This window comes from Balaenoptera borealis (assembly GCF_965194805.1).
Source record: "Balaenoptera borealis genome assembly, chromosome: 1".
Taxonomy (NCBI): domain Eukaryota; kingdom Metazoa; phylum Chordata; class Mammalia; order Artiodactyla; family Balaenopteridae; genus Balaenoptera; species Balaenoptera borealis.
In genome coordinates, this window is record NC_138860.1 from 45,545,444 (window position 1) to 45,561,624 (window position 16,181).

The following is a 16,181-nucleotide window of genomic DNA, read 5'->3' on the forward strand; positions in this document are numbered from 1 at the left end:
CAGTCCGTCAGTCAATAAGCATTCATTGTCTCTCCACATACCCAGGAAGCACTACATTCAAGCCTGTTCTAGGAAACTTACTTTTGTTGGAATAATTCCCAACGGTGGCTGTGTCTAAATATCCTGTGGAGTCTGGGGGTGGGAAGGTGGGGGAATGCATATTCCTGGGCCCTGTTCTCCAAAAATCCTGATTCAGTATTTCTAGTGGGGTTCTCAGCATCTGTATGCAGATGTGCAGCACAATCCCTCCGTTTCATTACCATGTGCCTATCATGAATGTCTTCCTCTAGTCATACTGTCTTCGGTCACAAACACTATCTATTCACATTACTTAGCTAATCAGATAAACTTAGTCAGGACCTTTCCTCTCCTACAAGGAATATCCATCCACTGGACAAATATATACAAGCCCTGAGCCAGGAACTCAGTATATATCATATATCAATGATAAGCCCTGGTCCTCCCTCGGCTGTTTTCACAATGGTCTTCTGGAGACAATAGTCTTCTCATAGAATACACTAGAGGAGATTTTCAGACCAAGGGAAGGTGGTGCTTTCAGGGACGTTTCCAAAAACAGGTGGTTTAGCTGCCACTTAATCTGACCCAAGGTAGAGCTAGCCTACACCAGGTTCTCACGATTCGGGGGACTGGGGGCGATCTTCTTCCTTACCCTCTTTAGAAGTAACAGCCTGGAATTGGGCCTTCTGTTGAAGCATAGAAACCTGAATCCTAGAACAGACCATGACCTTAGGAGACCCCCCGAGAGAATCTGAAAAACAGATCAGCAACTTCAACATAATCAAGAGTTGGCAGAGAGTGCTGGATAAGCTTAGAAAGATGATTAGTTTGTGCCTGACTTAAATGTTCTGCCTAATTTTCATTATACAAGTTGACATATTTTAAATTTGAGATTATCTATGCCAAAATCTTTTTTCTTAATAATCTGGAGTTGGCCATATTACATTGTCTAAAGCATGTAATTCTTTACTATCCAACTCTGGAATGAACTACTGAGGAAAAATCTACGTGATCTTAAGCCAGAGAGGTCTAAATAAGTTTTGGATTTAAGCCTTTCATGAACACAAGGTTTGAAGGTGGTATTTTCTCAAGGGCACATCCATTCCTGTGAATCCAGAAAACACTAGAGATACTGAGGTTGATATGCAGAGGATGAACAATAAATGATAGCAGTTTAATTGTTTAATTCTGATTGAAAGGGAAAGATGGAAGAGAAACACCAAATTAGTATAGGCACTGGATAGAAGATTTTAAGAGTTGGAAAGTAAGAACCAAAACAAATGCCTGTTAGACTAATTGGAACTTTTAAATGAGCTGGAAAGAGTTGAACACATGTTATTTTGTGGTTTCTCATACCACCCCACCCTACCCTCAATCATTATGAGGCAGCAGTGGAATAACTTGATAAAGTAAGTTTTGCCTCACCGGCATATAACATTTTTGGTGAATGAGTAACTGGCTAGATCATAAAATCAGAATACAGACATTTCTTAAAAAGTCAAATGCTTTTGGAAAGTAACCTGAGGGTATCTTTCATGATTCCACTCACAGACTTTAGACTTCACCTGTTCCTCAGTTGACTGTAATGTGATGGCATCACATGGCTTAGGTGTGTCACAGGTTGCCAGCTGCACACACGGCGTTGGTCACAGGCTACAGAGCTGGGAATCAGGGTTCATGAGACAAAGCTCATTTCAGATATCTGCCATTCCAAATGTCAGGACAAGTAAAGATTAAACGGAGGGAAACTGGAGACAAAAAGAAAGGAAAGGAAAACCTGAGGTCACAAATGAAGACCAAGTTTATTTCTCTATTTATTCGTTTTATTTGCTCTTCTGACATTTATCCCTTGACTTTTCTGTTTCACGTGTACATATACACACATATGTATGCATATTTATATACATAGATATGCACATATACACGGTTCCTATATTTCTCCTCTTCCGCTATTAAAATCGTAATATCCATCCTATTTATGTGGGAGGAGCATGAAACAGATAAAATAACAAAATCACATTTTGTTGCAGGAGGACTACCGCCTGAGGACATTTAGAAGTTAGAGACCAGAATAAGTAGAGAGAGAAGGGTATCACAGTAATAAGGGAAAGTCTTCCAAGATACACTCAGCCAAGAATGTGTTTTCTTTTCCTTCTTAAATCCAGGGTGGTCTATAAAACCACTCTCATTAAAGCTTCAGAAAAAACTTTGACTAGCATTTTTGGTAGAGGGAAGGAGTAGGCATTTACAAGCATTACCAAGGAACTGGTTAACAGAATATATAACATTGGAGGAGCCTCCCATGTCTAACATTTCGTACATTTGCTTGGATTCGTAAAATTGGAAATAGGAAAATAAATGATGGGGGGACCATAACGGTGAAGCGAAGCAGAAAGCCTGAACTTTAAACAATTGCAGACTGAAAAATCGAAAGCTCTGTAACTATAAGTGCACTCTAATTCTAAGAAGTGACCAGTCTGATGATGAACCAATGTGGAACAGGGTTTGATGTGGAGCAGATGAGGCCCAAGAAGAAAACTAAAAACATGAGAATCTTTAGCCTAAGGGAAGATAGTCCCTAGCAAGAAGAGACTGGTGGTCAGAATCAAAACTATGGAACAATGGTTTGCCCTCCTAAACTTGCTTAGTTCACCCTCTCAAATATTGATGTCCTCTGTTACCTCTAGGAGGAGCTATCTTCAGCCCCATGAAACCCAAACCTGACCCTGGCTTCTCAAAAATCACCTGCTTAAGCTAGCTGTGGGGTCCCTGCAAAGTGGTAGGAATCTGATGTTCTGGAGATCCAATTAACTTGATCGGGTATATATTTCTTTTCATAACATTGCCTGAGCAAAATCAAGTTTTGTTCACATACTTTCCGCCCAACTAGACCATGATCTTTTCAGGGAAAATTACTATGTCTTATTCATTCATATATCCCCAATGCACATAGCTGATGCTCAAAAATATTTACTGAATGAATAGACCAATGTGCCAGTCAAAGCAAAAGTGGCTTCAAAGTAAACTATTGACAGTCATGTATTCATTCAGTATACATTTACTGAGCACCCAGCTCTTATGCTAACTAACTAGGGATAAAAAAATAAAAGGCAACACGTGCCCTCAAGGAGCTCACATCTCAAGGGGGAGACAAGATCTATGATGGAGGGAGAGTGGAATAGAAAGAAGAGGGCAGACTCAGAGACAGTGAGGACATAAAACCAATAGGACTGGATACCTGTTTCTCACTTAGATGGAATGAATGGATGGTAAGGAAATTAGGAGAAGAGCTTGATAAAGGGAGAGACATAAGAAATTCTAGTCTAAGGGGAAAAGCCATTCGAGAGAAAGGAGATAGTTGACATAGTGAAAACCCTCAAGGCCCCCCCCCCACAAAGTGAGACCCAAAGACAGGGTAGGTAATAAGTAAAGTATTCCTCCAATAATGGTAAGTCCTCTGCATATTAAAGCAGCCTAGACCATTTTTAGCAACTCTGAGAACTTAATGTCTACTTTGATATATCTTCTGCCCACTGATCCTAGTTCCATTTATGAAAGCCACAGAGAATAGGTTAAATTCTTCTTCTATGTGATGGCCCTTTAAATGCATGCTCTCCTTTCCTTTTAACTGAAGTTCATATAAGATTTTCATACATTTCACCATTTTTCCCCATCCTCATGCCTCTAGATTGACTAATTGGAAAATGGAAACTCTAAGAGAATATGAAAGATAAGGAATCTGAAAATTATGGTTGGCAGTGCTAGGAGGTATGGTAATAGAAGAGGAAATATTACTCACCTACATGTTAAGCACTAGGTTAGGACCTTTTTATACAAACTAAAATGCCACAGGGATCTGAAGCTAATTCCATGACACCTTATTCTCCTCCTCCAGTTCATTACCATTTACTTTCTTATAAGCATTCTCCTTTATTAGGTCAGTTATCATGTCCTTAAAATATATTCATTCTGTTTTCTTTTCCTATTCTTTTGTACGAAACTACTTATGAAAATAATGTGTTGGGCAGTGAGATAAGTATCTCACAGTCTTTTAGAAATAAGATATACTTAAATGTGAGGCCACAAGCAACGATGAGCCAGCCCTATCTTTGGACATCTTAAGTCATCCAAACATTTCCTTTGTGGCAAGTTGTAAAGAAAAAAGAGTGAGTGTTTTTACTGTACCATATGCTGCAGTTATTTTTATACATCGAAGGTAAAGGAGTAGAGAGGTATAAATTCATTTTTAAATTTACATACATAGTATAATTAGCTTATAAAATAAGGAAAGACATTGCTCAATCAAGAAAGAAACAATTTCTTCTAGACATCAGAATCTATTTGGAAATTGTCTCTTCCAATTGGACTTTCATCTGACTCTCAACATTTCAAGTCAGATATCTCTTAAATAATATACTCCTTTTCATAGGTTGAATAGCTTCAAATGAGGCTCAATTTACTCCTTGTCTCTGTAAAGTCATTCACTTTACAATTCACCTTTCTTATCATCTTGTCACACTTTACGCTGACAATTTATACATGCAACCCAACATTTCAGAATCAAAGACTACAGTGTCCAAACCAGCACCATCTTCTTCTCTTTAGGGTCTTGTTCTACATGTATAGGCCTTGAGACAAGGCTTAAAAAATATACTTCATCCATTATCAACATTCTAGGATCTTTTTTTTTCCCTATAAGGAGTTTTAGCAGCACCGTGTTCCACAACTCTCTCTTTCCCTTTGAAGCAAAACCCAGCATAAACTGGACAAACCCCCAAAATAGGCTCTCCATTTCCTGCAGCCCCTGTAGCCTCTAGCAGTCTAGTCTATCCCTGGGCAATGCATTCAAATCTCCAACTAATTATGTAATCAAATCTGTTTAAAATTCCATCCCTTGAATTTGTGTTTGGCAAAGATGGGATCACCTGTTCGTTAAATGAAACGCTTCCCCTAAAAATGCACACCGTATATTTTGAGAACATAGTGGGACCTTGAACTTGTTTCAACGAGGATATTTTACTCCCACTCCCATTCTACCACACTTTCAACATATTATCCCTCTTGAGTTTCATATTTATATTATCAAACAAACAACATATCAGTTAATATCTAGCATTTTGCATCTAGTACATTCTCACCACTTCCAGTTGGCTTGTGGCTCATTTCATTGTACACTTACTTCTCCACACTACTAGACAAGTTTTGTTTTTATAGTATTAAAAACAAAACAAAACAAAACAGGGCTGCTGTCAAACATTATATAAGGAAATGGTTTCCTTGACAACCATAACCACAAGCAAGTTGTTTGAACCTCTTCCTCATTGCACGGTTTGTTTAGTTACTAAAATATTTCAGAACATTTTGATGCAGAGTCAGGTACTAAATACCTGAATGTTTAGAACCAGCTGGAAGCAGAGTAGGTGATAAACTATCCAAACAGTTGTAAAGTATTTAACGCTAACCGTTTTCAAGTATTAGAGTTCAGCCTCGTGACACAGTCTCTAAAAGGACAACTGTTGAAAGCTTGATATTTAAGATCCAGAATAAATGGATCTACCCCAAAGACATAATTAAAAAAAAAAAAATAGTAGCTAGAAATGCCAAAGAAGTGAAAGACATTGTTTGATATGGAAAATGACATTTTGGCTGTATTAATTGCCAAATGTAAATTCTGTAACAGAAAAGAGGTCAGCTTCAAGGTTATCAGTAGAACTCCAGAAATTTGGTCAACAGTGCTCTTAAGAGTATGTCTCTTAACAAATTTAGACACAAAATAGGGAGTATCACTAAAAGAGTTACTGAAAAATTGCAATGTAAAGAAAATGTCGCATAGCTCATAAGATTAAAAAAAATCTCTATCTCTGGAAAACTCCCAAACTAAAAATATTTTCCCATATATCAGTTTTTCACCAATAAAATGGAAATATACAGCTTGCAAGGATTATAAAAAACATTAGAAAAATCGATAGGCGATTACATAGAATGTGATTAGCATCCCGACATAACACTACGAACAAGAGCATATAACTCCTATACTGTCCAATTCTCCTTCTGAAACCTGTCAAAGACAGAATATAATAACACAGTTTACTTCACTCCCAAACCATTCTGAATTTGGGGATGTCTTCAGACTATCTAGAATCAGAGTAACTGGACTGAAATAAATTATATAAACAGTTATGTTTGTGTTCATACGTGTTTAGTAAGAAAAAACTGTGTGAAAATATGGGTCAAAATTTAACTAAGGAGGACTTCCCTGGTGGCGCAGTGGTTAAGAATCCACCTGCCAATGCAGGGGACACAGGTTCAAGCCCTGGGCCGGGAAGATCCCACATGCCGCGGAGCAACTAATCCCGTGCACCACAGCTACTGAAGCCCGCACGCCTAGAGCCCGTGCTCCGCAACAAGAGAAGCCACTGCAATGAGAAGCCCGCGCACTGCAACGAAGAGTAACCCCTGCTCGCCACAGCTAGAGAAAGCCCGCGTGCAGCAGCAAAGAGCCAATGCAGCCAAAAATAAAATAAATAAATAAAAATTTAACTAAGGAAAGTAGTGGAAACTCTTTGAGAAATTGGAGCTGTGGGTCCCCTGACAGGCTGAGAAGCAGGTGGAGAAGACAAATAGAATTTTACTTTCAAGCTCTGAGAGAGTCTTTGAATTTAGATATGAATTAAGGAGCAGGGGTTGGGGAGGCAGGAAGGAAGAATGGATGGAGGGAAGGAGACAGGGAGGGAGATAAGAAAGGAGGGAGAAAAAAAAAGAAACGAAAAGAAAAGAAAGAGAGTTCTGGAAAGCAGAGATTCCAGGTACCATTCTAAGGCAGTTTTGAGAACAGTGTCAAAATGAAGCCAAAGAGATTTATCTGAGGCCTAGCCATAAAAGGACCTCAGTTCTCCATGACTGAGAGCTTAAACGTTTTTACATAATTACATTCTTAACATACTGCTCTACAGATATAGAATGTTAGAGCCCTTCCATTCAGCCATGTGTTGGAACAGAACCAGGATTGTAAGGAGAGCTTTGGCACTGTCACAACCCCTCCTTGGCCCCCTCCTTGGCCCATAAAAGGCCTCTGCTCAGGTGGCATCCATATTTGAATTCTCAACATTTGCCTGAGGAATTCTGTCTGATGGGTTCTAGACATAACTGGCCACAGAGGAGTGTGCATTCCAGGAGGTATTTGTCAGGCAGAATCTCATCAAACTCATTGCTTTCAGTACCTCAAATGCTTGCTCGGGAAACATCATTATGGAGCCTTACCTGAAGGATAGAAAATCCAGACATTCCTCTGCACACTCTAAAATCTATCTTTGGAGTGATCCAAGCCAGTAGAGATCTTCATATCTAGATGGTCTCATTTAGTTCTTTCCCTCTTTTGATGAATTTTATTTATTTTAGTTTTAAAATGTATATATATCTGTAGTTCACTTTGTTCTGTAAAAAAATTTAAGATAGGAATTTTGTTAAATTGAACTGTGGGATGACACCATTAGCCTTTATTTGAGGAACATTATGGGAAACAGGTCTATGAAACTCCTATCAAGATACTATTGAGAATGTTATTCATTATATTTCAAAGTGTGCTCCCTAAGAAGACCCCCTGGAAAAAAGTGCCCTCTTGCTTTGGTACAAAGAAGTGTTGTACTTCTTTTCTTATGGACATTGACTCATATAATAGACCGTATTTCTCTCTGGGCACAGAGACTTGTGGCCTTTGTTTGTCCATCATACAGAACCTCGCAGCATACATTTTTGTGGATTCACTCCTGGACTCATCATTCTTTCCCTCCTCCTATTTTCTCTGCATTCAAATATTCCCACTTTTAAAATTTTTGAATTAGTTAATATTCAAAAAAAGTACCACGGGTTAGGACAACACATCTCCTCCCCACAGATGGAGAGAGGCAAGCGCACTACATTGGGGTAGGACAGGAATCCTACCCATGCAGACCCAGAAAGGAGTCTGAGCCTCTCTTCTCCCCATTGAGAAAGAGTACAGTAAAATCACAGGCCACCATCATCAGCCAGACCATCTCATCCATGGGAGGGTAACTTTTAGGGAATGCATTTTGGAGTGTCATAAAGTACCACTCAGTTCTCCTGTACAATCATAAAATAAAATACTCAGCACTTTTTAAAAATGAAAATAAGAAACTAGAGTTCGTGATTAGGATGAAATATTTACTTTATCCCTTGGATAGGATGGAGACAGCCTACTGCCCTAAAGGACAGTGCTGGCTTCCTCTGCTGGCTTTGTAAGTGTCTGGACACGCCCATGCCTGCAGCAGAAGGAATCAGATGAGAAGACGCGATAGAAGCCAGCTCTTCTGTAATTCCTGGGGGGAGCAATCCTCATTAACCCCCTAGAATGGGTGTAGCTTGTTCTAATTTCTTTTGGCTCTACACAAGGACGCCCCTCACTCCCTAAAACTTTGACTTGGCTGTTAACTTCAGCCTCTCTACTTAACTCTGCTCTGGTCCTTTCCTTAACCCACTATTTTTGTTCACTATCCCCAGGGTTCTATACCTCACATTATACACCTGGCCTAGGTCACCGGGAGAACGCATCCATCCCCTATCCACAGTTACTCCCTTGAGCTAAAGTGAACGACATTTCCTGGTTTTAAAACTGAAAACCTCACATCCTTGGAAACCTCTCAGTCCCAGGCAAACAAGGATAGCTGGTCACTCCCAGTCTACACTGAGCACATAGGAAGTTGATGGCAGAAATGGAATCTTGTTTATTTTATTCCTTATCTAATATATGACTGGTAAAAAAGACAGCTCTGTGAGCAAAAATCACAGAACTAAGTTATCTAAGCATGTATGAGCAACATGGCAATAGCCATAAAACTTAAATCTCATTCTCCTCACCCTGCACGCTTCAGAAATGCCTCTGCTGCCTTTTACCACTGTATGCTTACGTAATATAATTTTTAAATTGGCCCAAGGAAAATGAGGTAAACAGTATATCTTCTATCTAAAAATAAACAATGAATTCTTGGACTTCCCTGGTGGCACAGTGGTTAAGAATCCGCCTGCCAATGAAGGGGACATGGGTTCGATCCCTGGTCCAGGAAGATCCCACATGTCGCGGAGCAACTAAGCCCGTGCGCCACAACTACTGAGTCTGCACACCCAGAGCCCGTGCTCCACAACAAGAGAAGGTACCGCAGTGAGAAGCCCCCGCTCGCCGCAACTAGAGAAAGCCCACACGCAGCAATGAGGACCCAATGCAGCCAAATATAAATAAATAAAATAACTTTATAAAAAATAAAAATAAAAAAAACAACGAATTCTAAATCCAAATAGAAATGATTTTCGGATAATTCAATTTTATCACATCTCCATCTTTCTCCTCTCCCTTTCGTGTAAATACAAGAGCTGCATATGAATCTATCTCAAAAGACAAAGGGAAAAAACAAAACTCTGTGCCCAGGGAAACCTGATTTTACAAACCAGGAAGTGATCAAATTTCCAAAACATAATTGCCCTAATCCCTGATCAACAGAAAGGGCACTCTAGAAGTACAAATAGTCAATATACACAATAGGACTCACACCTTGCAAATTAGTCACTGATCCTTTATGCATTTCTTAACTCACCCAGTCTCAGAAAATGTGCACATAAAGACTCTTGTTTACATTACGGTCTCAATTGTGAGTTTTTAAGCAACCAACAGGGCAACCTATCCACATATGTTCATTATGACCCTTTCTAACAAAGAATATTTCCTTAAACTGTTTCAGCAAAAAGAAGTTAATGCATAAGCATTTCAGAGTTCTGACTTTTTTAAGTTTGCATACTTGTTGATATATTGGAGAAAAGATATACTTAGTGTACATTGGAATTGAGAGTCGGATTAATTCCATCCAACATACATATAGTCCTACATCTAATTCTGCAGGTAATATAATCATTCTGTCATGTCTGATGGATGCCTGAATAGATTTTAGGATTTTGAAAGTATCAAGTTAAGCTTCTAGTTTATTCCTCTAAATCTCCAAGGCTTTAAATAAAAATGATCTCTTATATCTTCACTATAAGACTCGCGTATGAAACTCTCCAGCAGGAAAACATCCTTAAAACTAGATATATTTTATAATTGATTGTGTGTCCACATTACCTGAATATAGGACACCAATGCTGAAGGTGCTTTAAAATAACAATAGGAAAACTGGTTGCCAGTGGGGAAAGCCCCAGATATAGGAAGGTCAATTTACTGCAGACATTTGTGATAAAAGGGGAAATCTGGTCGTTTTTCTTAAAGGAAAACGAGTCAGACATGGCAAATCTGTTGGCACTAAAACCTAATACTATGCCTATTTTAAAAGAACAACACATTTTAAAAAATAGACTTTACTTTTTAGAGTAGTTTTAGGTTTTTAGAGGAAAAAGAGAGAGAGGTTTCCGTATACCCCTTCCCCCTACACATACACAACTGCCACCACCATCTAACAACAGAGCGATGCATATGTTACCATTGATGGACCTGAACTGACACATCATCATCCCCCAATGTCCATAGTTTACATACAGTTCACTCTTGGTGGTATACATTCTATGGGTTTGGACAAATGTATAATGATACGTACGCACAATTGTAGTATCATACGGAATAGTTTCACTGCTCTAAAATCCCCTGTGCTTTACCTATTCATCTCTCCCAACCCCTGGCAACCACTGATCCTTTTACTGTCTTCACAGTTTTGCCTTCCCCCAAAATGTCATATAGTTGGAATCATATAGTATGTAGCCTTTGCAGATTGGCTTCTTTCACTTTGAAATATGCATTTAAGATTCCTCCATGTCTTTTCATGGCTTGATAGCTCATTTCTTTAGAACCACACTTTTTTTTTTTTAAATTGAGCTTTCTTCCTTAACTTAGAACTGTGATATCCATGGTTAGAGGTAGAGTTTGTGTTTTACAAATTGGTAAACATAACATATTGGAGTAGGTAAGCTCTGGATTTAGAGACAGTAGTCATGGGTTCAAGTTCCAGCTCTGCAATTTACTAGAATGAGACCTTGGAGAAGTCACTTAACCACTGAGGTGAGTGAAGATTGAACATAAATAGGCTTAATTATCCATGAGGAAACTTGGCTTAAGATTGTGCCTGAAAGGCGTGTCCTTGAAATGGTGGTGACACACTGATCTAGTCAAATCTTCTATTTTGCTAAGTGAAACAGTGAAATGAACACACATAAGAAATAGGGAGTTACTAAGTTTGAGGGAATAAAAAGAAGATAGATCATGAAACTGCTCTGGAATTCTAAAATAAATTCAAGTTATACCCATACAGTGGAAAAAAATATAGCCAATAAAAATCACGATTTAGGGTATGGAAGATTTTACTAGTAAGGGATCACTCTCATAAGTAATTATGGGGGAAAAGAGATATAAAGATGCATATACAGAATTATACTAGACCTGTTGCCCATACATAGGATCATAAATGAAGGTGGCTAAGGAAATATACCAAAATGCTTATCAGCGCTTATCTCTGGGTAATAATTATAATTGTACCACCCAGGGTTTCAGCAGAAAAGAGATGAAACTCTTTAAGTAATTTAAGGAAAGTTTATTAAGGGACTCTTTGCAAGATATGGATGCAGAACGGTACAGGTTCCCAGAGTAGACCCCATTACCAGCCTACACTGGTACAGGCTGGGATAGGAAGTGGTTTCCTGAACATGTAGAGAGAGAATTCTATTAAGGGGGCTGCTTGGTAGGAGCTGTGCCCTTCAATCAAGGCCCACAGCCAGCTGGCAGCAACCCCACCGGGAGGAAATAAATAACCCAACCTCACTCACACTGGCAAAACCCAAGGGGAAGTCAGAAGGCAAGGGGGGGCCATTGGATGCAGGTGAGCCACCCAGGCACTCCGCAGCATGGAGAAGGATAGATCTAGAGAAACAAACAGGGTGGTTTAATTTTCCTTTTTTTTCTTATCTGAATTTTCTATATTTTCTCCAAGGAGTATGTAAAACATGTATTCCATAGCTTTACGTTTCTTTTTCTCCTGTGGCATTTCAAGTTTGTCATTCTTTGCAGACGTGTGGGTCAAAAAAAAGATTGAAAATAAACAGGAGGGAAAATGAGAAATTATGGAAAGGCTAACCTGTGGAGTGATGCAGGGGATATAAAGGACACACTTGGTGGCTAAAGAAAATAGGCGTCTGAGGGTCACTGCCCCAGCTCCACACTGTATGCTCATTAACGACTAATAGTAATAGAAATAATAGTAATTTTTTTGCATTTCATTTATTTTTTTAATGTTATTGAAATAATAGTAATTTTAAGGGAAATTTTAAGGGACTTTCCTGCATCTGCTTTGACATACACAGTCAGCCCTGAATGGAAACATCATTTCAGAGCTGCCAAGGGCCTTTCCAGCATCCAGAAACCACTTTGTCTTCTCTTGTCTCTCATCTAAACGCATCTGCTTTCAAACCCAAAATTGTAATGTTTGCAAGTGTACCAGATCAAATACAATCCAAACCTAGCAGATCTTACAGATGCGACCAGTTTCAGTACAAGCAGGGGTCAAGCCGAGCAAATTACAGTCACTGGCTAATTGCACGCAGGTGAAATTGGGAATAAGATGTGTGGTCTCCACCTCCTCAGAGCTCAGTTCTGTAAGGCTAACACTCTGTTCTTCAAAAGTCCTCGCTATGGGGCTTCCCTGGTGGCGCAGTGGTTGAGAATCTGCCTGCCAATGCAGGGGACACGGGTTCGAGCCCTGGTCTGGGAAGATCCCACATGCCGCGGAGCAACTGGGCCCATGAGCCACAACTACTGAGCCTGCACGTCTGGAGCCTGTGCTCCGCAACAAGAGAGGCCGCGATGGTGAGAGGTCTGCGCACAGCGATGAAGGGTGGCCCCCGCTCGCCACAACTAGAGAAAGCCCTCGCACAGAAACGAAGACCCAACGCAGCTAAAAAAAAAAAAAAAAAAAAAAAGTCTTCACGATGCATCTAGGACGCCTATGCCCATCCAGTAGCAGTAGAGGGAAACAGTAGATCTAGGAGAGCCTGGCCCTCTGCAAGGACTCCCCAGTGGAGGCACGGCTCCGAATGGCTTCATCTGTGTCAGGCAGGCAGGGTCCCCTGAGTTCATTTCTCCCATCACAGTCTGGTCTGCGGCTGCTCCCTTAGCAACCCTGCGGCTGCTGCCAGCAGTCATGGGAACAGGAATTATGACCTTCACCTCAAACTGCAACCCTGAAAACAAAAGCCACAGCACCACCAGCCTCAGCAACATCTAATTTATGGCTGAGTTGCCTGCCTGTATATTTCAGACCCCAGGCAGCCCCTGAGTGAGGTAGGCAGAGGGCTACTCCACTAAAGGGGCAGTGGGAGAGCCAGAAGTCCCGAAGCAGACGTCCAAACCTAATCAAGAAGAAATCTAAGGGCAGAGAGAATCAATGCTGGTCTTTGGCAGGTCTGTGGCTCTTTAATTTAACAGACCCTTGACTTGACATTACAGTCAATGCAAGAGAGGTGAGGGTGGTTCTCAACAAGCAAAAGCCTGTTTCAATTGTAAAATCTCAAATAAGTGGTGGCAACTATTAGCATGGATTATTAGCTGGTAGGTACCTCTGGAGATTTCAAGCCACTAGGATTTTCTAGAAATAGTTGATTTAAGACAAGTTGGGGAAGCACATTGTGTGAGAGTTTCTCTAGTGTAACTTAACTTTCCTATTAAGGAAAACAACTTTAGTAATTTGCATTGAACCATTTATATGCAATCAAGAGTTAGTCTTCCTTTCAATGGCATATAAAAATAGATAGCATAAATGTTAGAGCTGGAAGAGACTAGACAGCACTGTTTTTAATTTGTTAAGCAAAGGAACCCTTTTTAAAAAGATAAATCTTTCATGCAACCTCAATATACCTAGAACAGATGAGAGAAATATTTTATTGACATAAATTTATAAGATCCCATTTCTCTCCAACGCTATAAATTTAGTCACTAAGAGCAAGGAAGTTTTCTGGGTGAACGTGATCTGGATTTAGATGTGACTTGCAGACATATCAGTTCTAGAATCTAATTTTTTTTTTCATATTTTCTTTGCAACTACTTTTGGGAGTGATGACAGTGGCTCCCACAGATAAATTGCTGCTGATGGTGAGGATGTTTTGTAACAGCTTTTTTTTCTTTTTTTTTTTTTGGCAACTTTAGGGCATTCTATCATTAAACAGAGCAAATGAAGTTTCCTCCCAAAGTCTTCACTAAAACAAGTTAACACTGGCAATGTTTTCAGAAGCTGTGGTCTCCAAAGAGTTAAAAGATTTTTAAAAAATGATTGTGGTGTGTTCTTAGCAAAAGTCATCTCTTTTTCCTTCTCTTCCTGGGTATACAGCTCAACCACGTTTGCCAGCCTTCTTTGGTGCCATTTGTGTGAGATCTACCTAGTGAAATGTGAACAGAGCTGATCCGCGCCACTCCCAGACCCTGCAAACTCGCCACAGGCAACCCTCCAACCCTTTCCTCAGCAGCCTGCTGGCTAGAAAGGGCTCTGAGGATCCAGAGAAGAGGATGAGGCCCCAAAGTGGGAGGAGGCTGGGCTCCTTAAGGACCATGTAGAAGGCCACTTGCAGACCAGGAACACACTTTGCTAGACTTGGAATAGCAAGTAATAAACTTTAACTGTGTTTTAGGCAAGTAAGGTTTGGAACGTTGTTATGGCAGCTAGCGTTATTTACTCTTACTAATATAATGGTTTAGGTAAATATGGAAATAATATTTGAATCAAATGTTCACAGGACCCCTGAAGCACCCATCCAGAAGCCATGACTGGAGAACTAGAACTTTGATCCAAATTTCTACAGAGAGGTATGTCTTCCTTGGTACAGGACAAAAAGAACCAAAGCCACCAAAGCATCAGGAGGGCTTTTAGTAACTGGTGAGAATACTAATATAATCAAAATAACATCCATTTTTATGCAGTACTGTGAGAGACTTAAGGCTCTGTTCCCTCCCACCGTGAACCGTTATAATCCTGGCACACCTACCCTCCATAAATCTCAGAAGACTCACCTGCTATACCTGACATACTTGAAGGTATAAGATAGATCAGGACTTCCTTCTTCTAAAAAATTCCTATAACAGAGGGACACCTTCTCTGCCGTTTCACTCCTAGTGAATTAGCCACGATAAGAGGGGAAGCTGGGGATAGCAAAAAGACCAGCCAACACAGAGAAGGTCCAAATTCAAATCCCACGCCCACTTCTTTTTCCTTAACCATTTTATTGAGGTATGATTGACACACAAAAAGCCGTACAGGGGCTTCCCTGGTGGCGCAGTGGTTGAGAATCTGCCTGCTAATGCAGGGGACACGGGTTCGAGCCCTGGTCTGGGAAGATCCCACATGCCGCGGAGCAACCAAGCCCGTGAGCCACAATTACTGAGCCTGCGCATCTGGAGCCTGTGCTCCGCAACAAGAGAGGCCGCGACAGTGAGAGGCCCGCGCACCACGATGAAGAGTGGCCCCCGCTCGCCACAACTAGAGAAAGCCCTCGCACAGAAACAAAGACCCAACACAGCCATTAAAAAAAAAAAAAAAAAAAAAGCTGTACATATTTAATGTATACAAGTTGGTGAGTGTAGAGATAAATACAAAACCATGAAACCATCAGTACAATCTATGCCAGAAACCTATCCATCACCTCCAAAAGTTTCCTCCCAACATCTTATTTGTTATGTTTTATATGTGTGGATAAGAACAATTAATACAAAATCGACCCTCTTAGCAAATTTTTATGTGTACAATACAGTATTGTTAACTATAGACACTGCTGTACAGTAGATCTCTAGGACTTATTCATCTTGCATAACTGAAACTTTGTACCCAAAGCCCCTCAGAGAGCAGGGAAGAGAGGAGTTCACTCTAATCTTTGTTTCTGAAATAACTTTAGCTGAGAAAAAAATTAGAACAACTCCCATATTTCCCATTTCCCAAGCCTCAGTGATAGGAAAGGATAGGAATCTAGATGTTTAATTTTACTTAGTGCTGTTTTTTCTCCTATAAAATCAGAAAAAGCCTTTATCAAGAATTGCACAAAAGTAGCAGGATACAAGAAATCTGTTGCATTTCTTTATACTAACAATGAAATATCAGAAAGGGAAAGTAAAAAAAAAAATCCCTTTTAAAATCACA

At 40.0% G+C, this 16,181-nt stretch overlaps 1 long non-coding RNA gene across 4 annotated transcripts in view; it reads left to right on the forward strand.

The window, feature by feature from the left end:
• Positions 1-16,181, forward strand: part of LOC309633509 — a 41,916-nt gene that overhangs the window by 15,752 nt on the left and 9,983 nt on the right. For 3 of the 4 annotated variants that reach the window (XR_014247585.1, XR_014247586.1, XR_014247587.1), the window contains exon 1: positions 1,081-14,857. This is a non-coding gene — a long non-coding RNA (uncharacterized lncRNA). Of the gene's footprint in view, positions 1-1,080; positions 14,858-16,181 lie in introns of those variants that run through there. The other variant, XR_014247584.1, reaches the window with a different exon arrangement.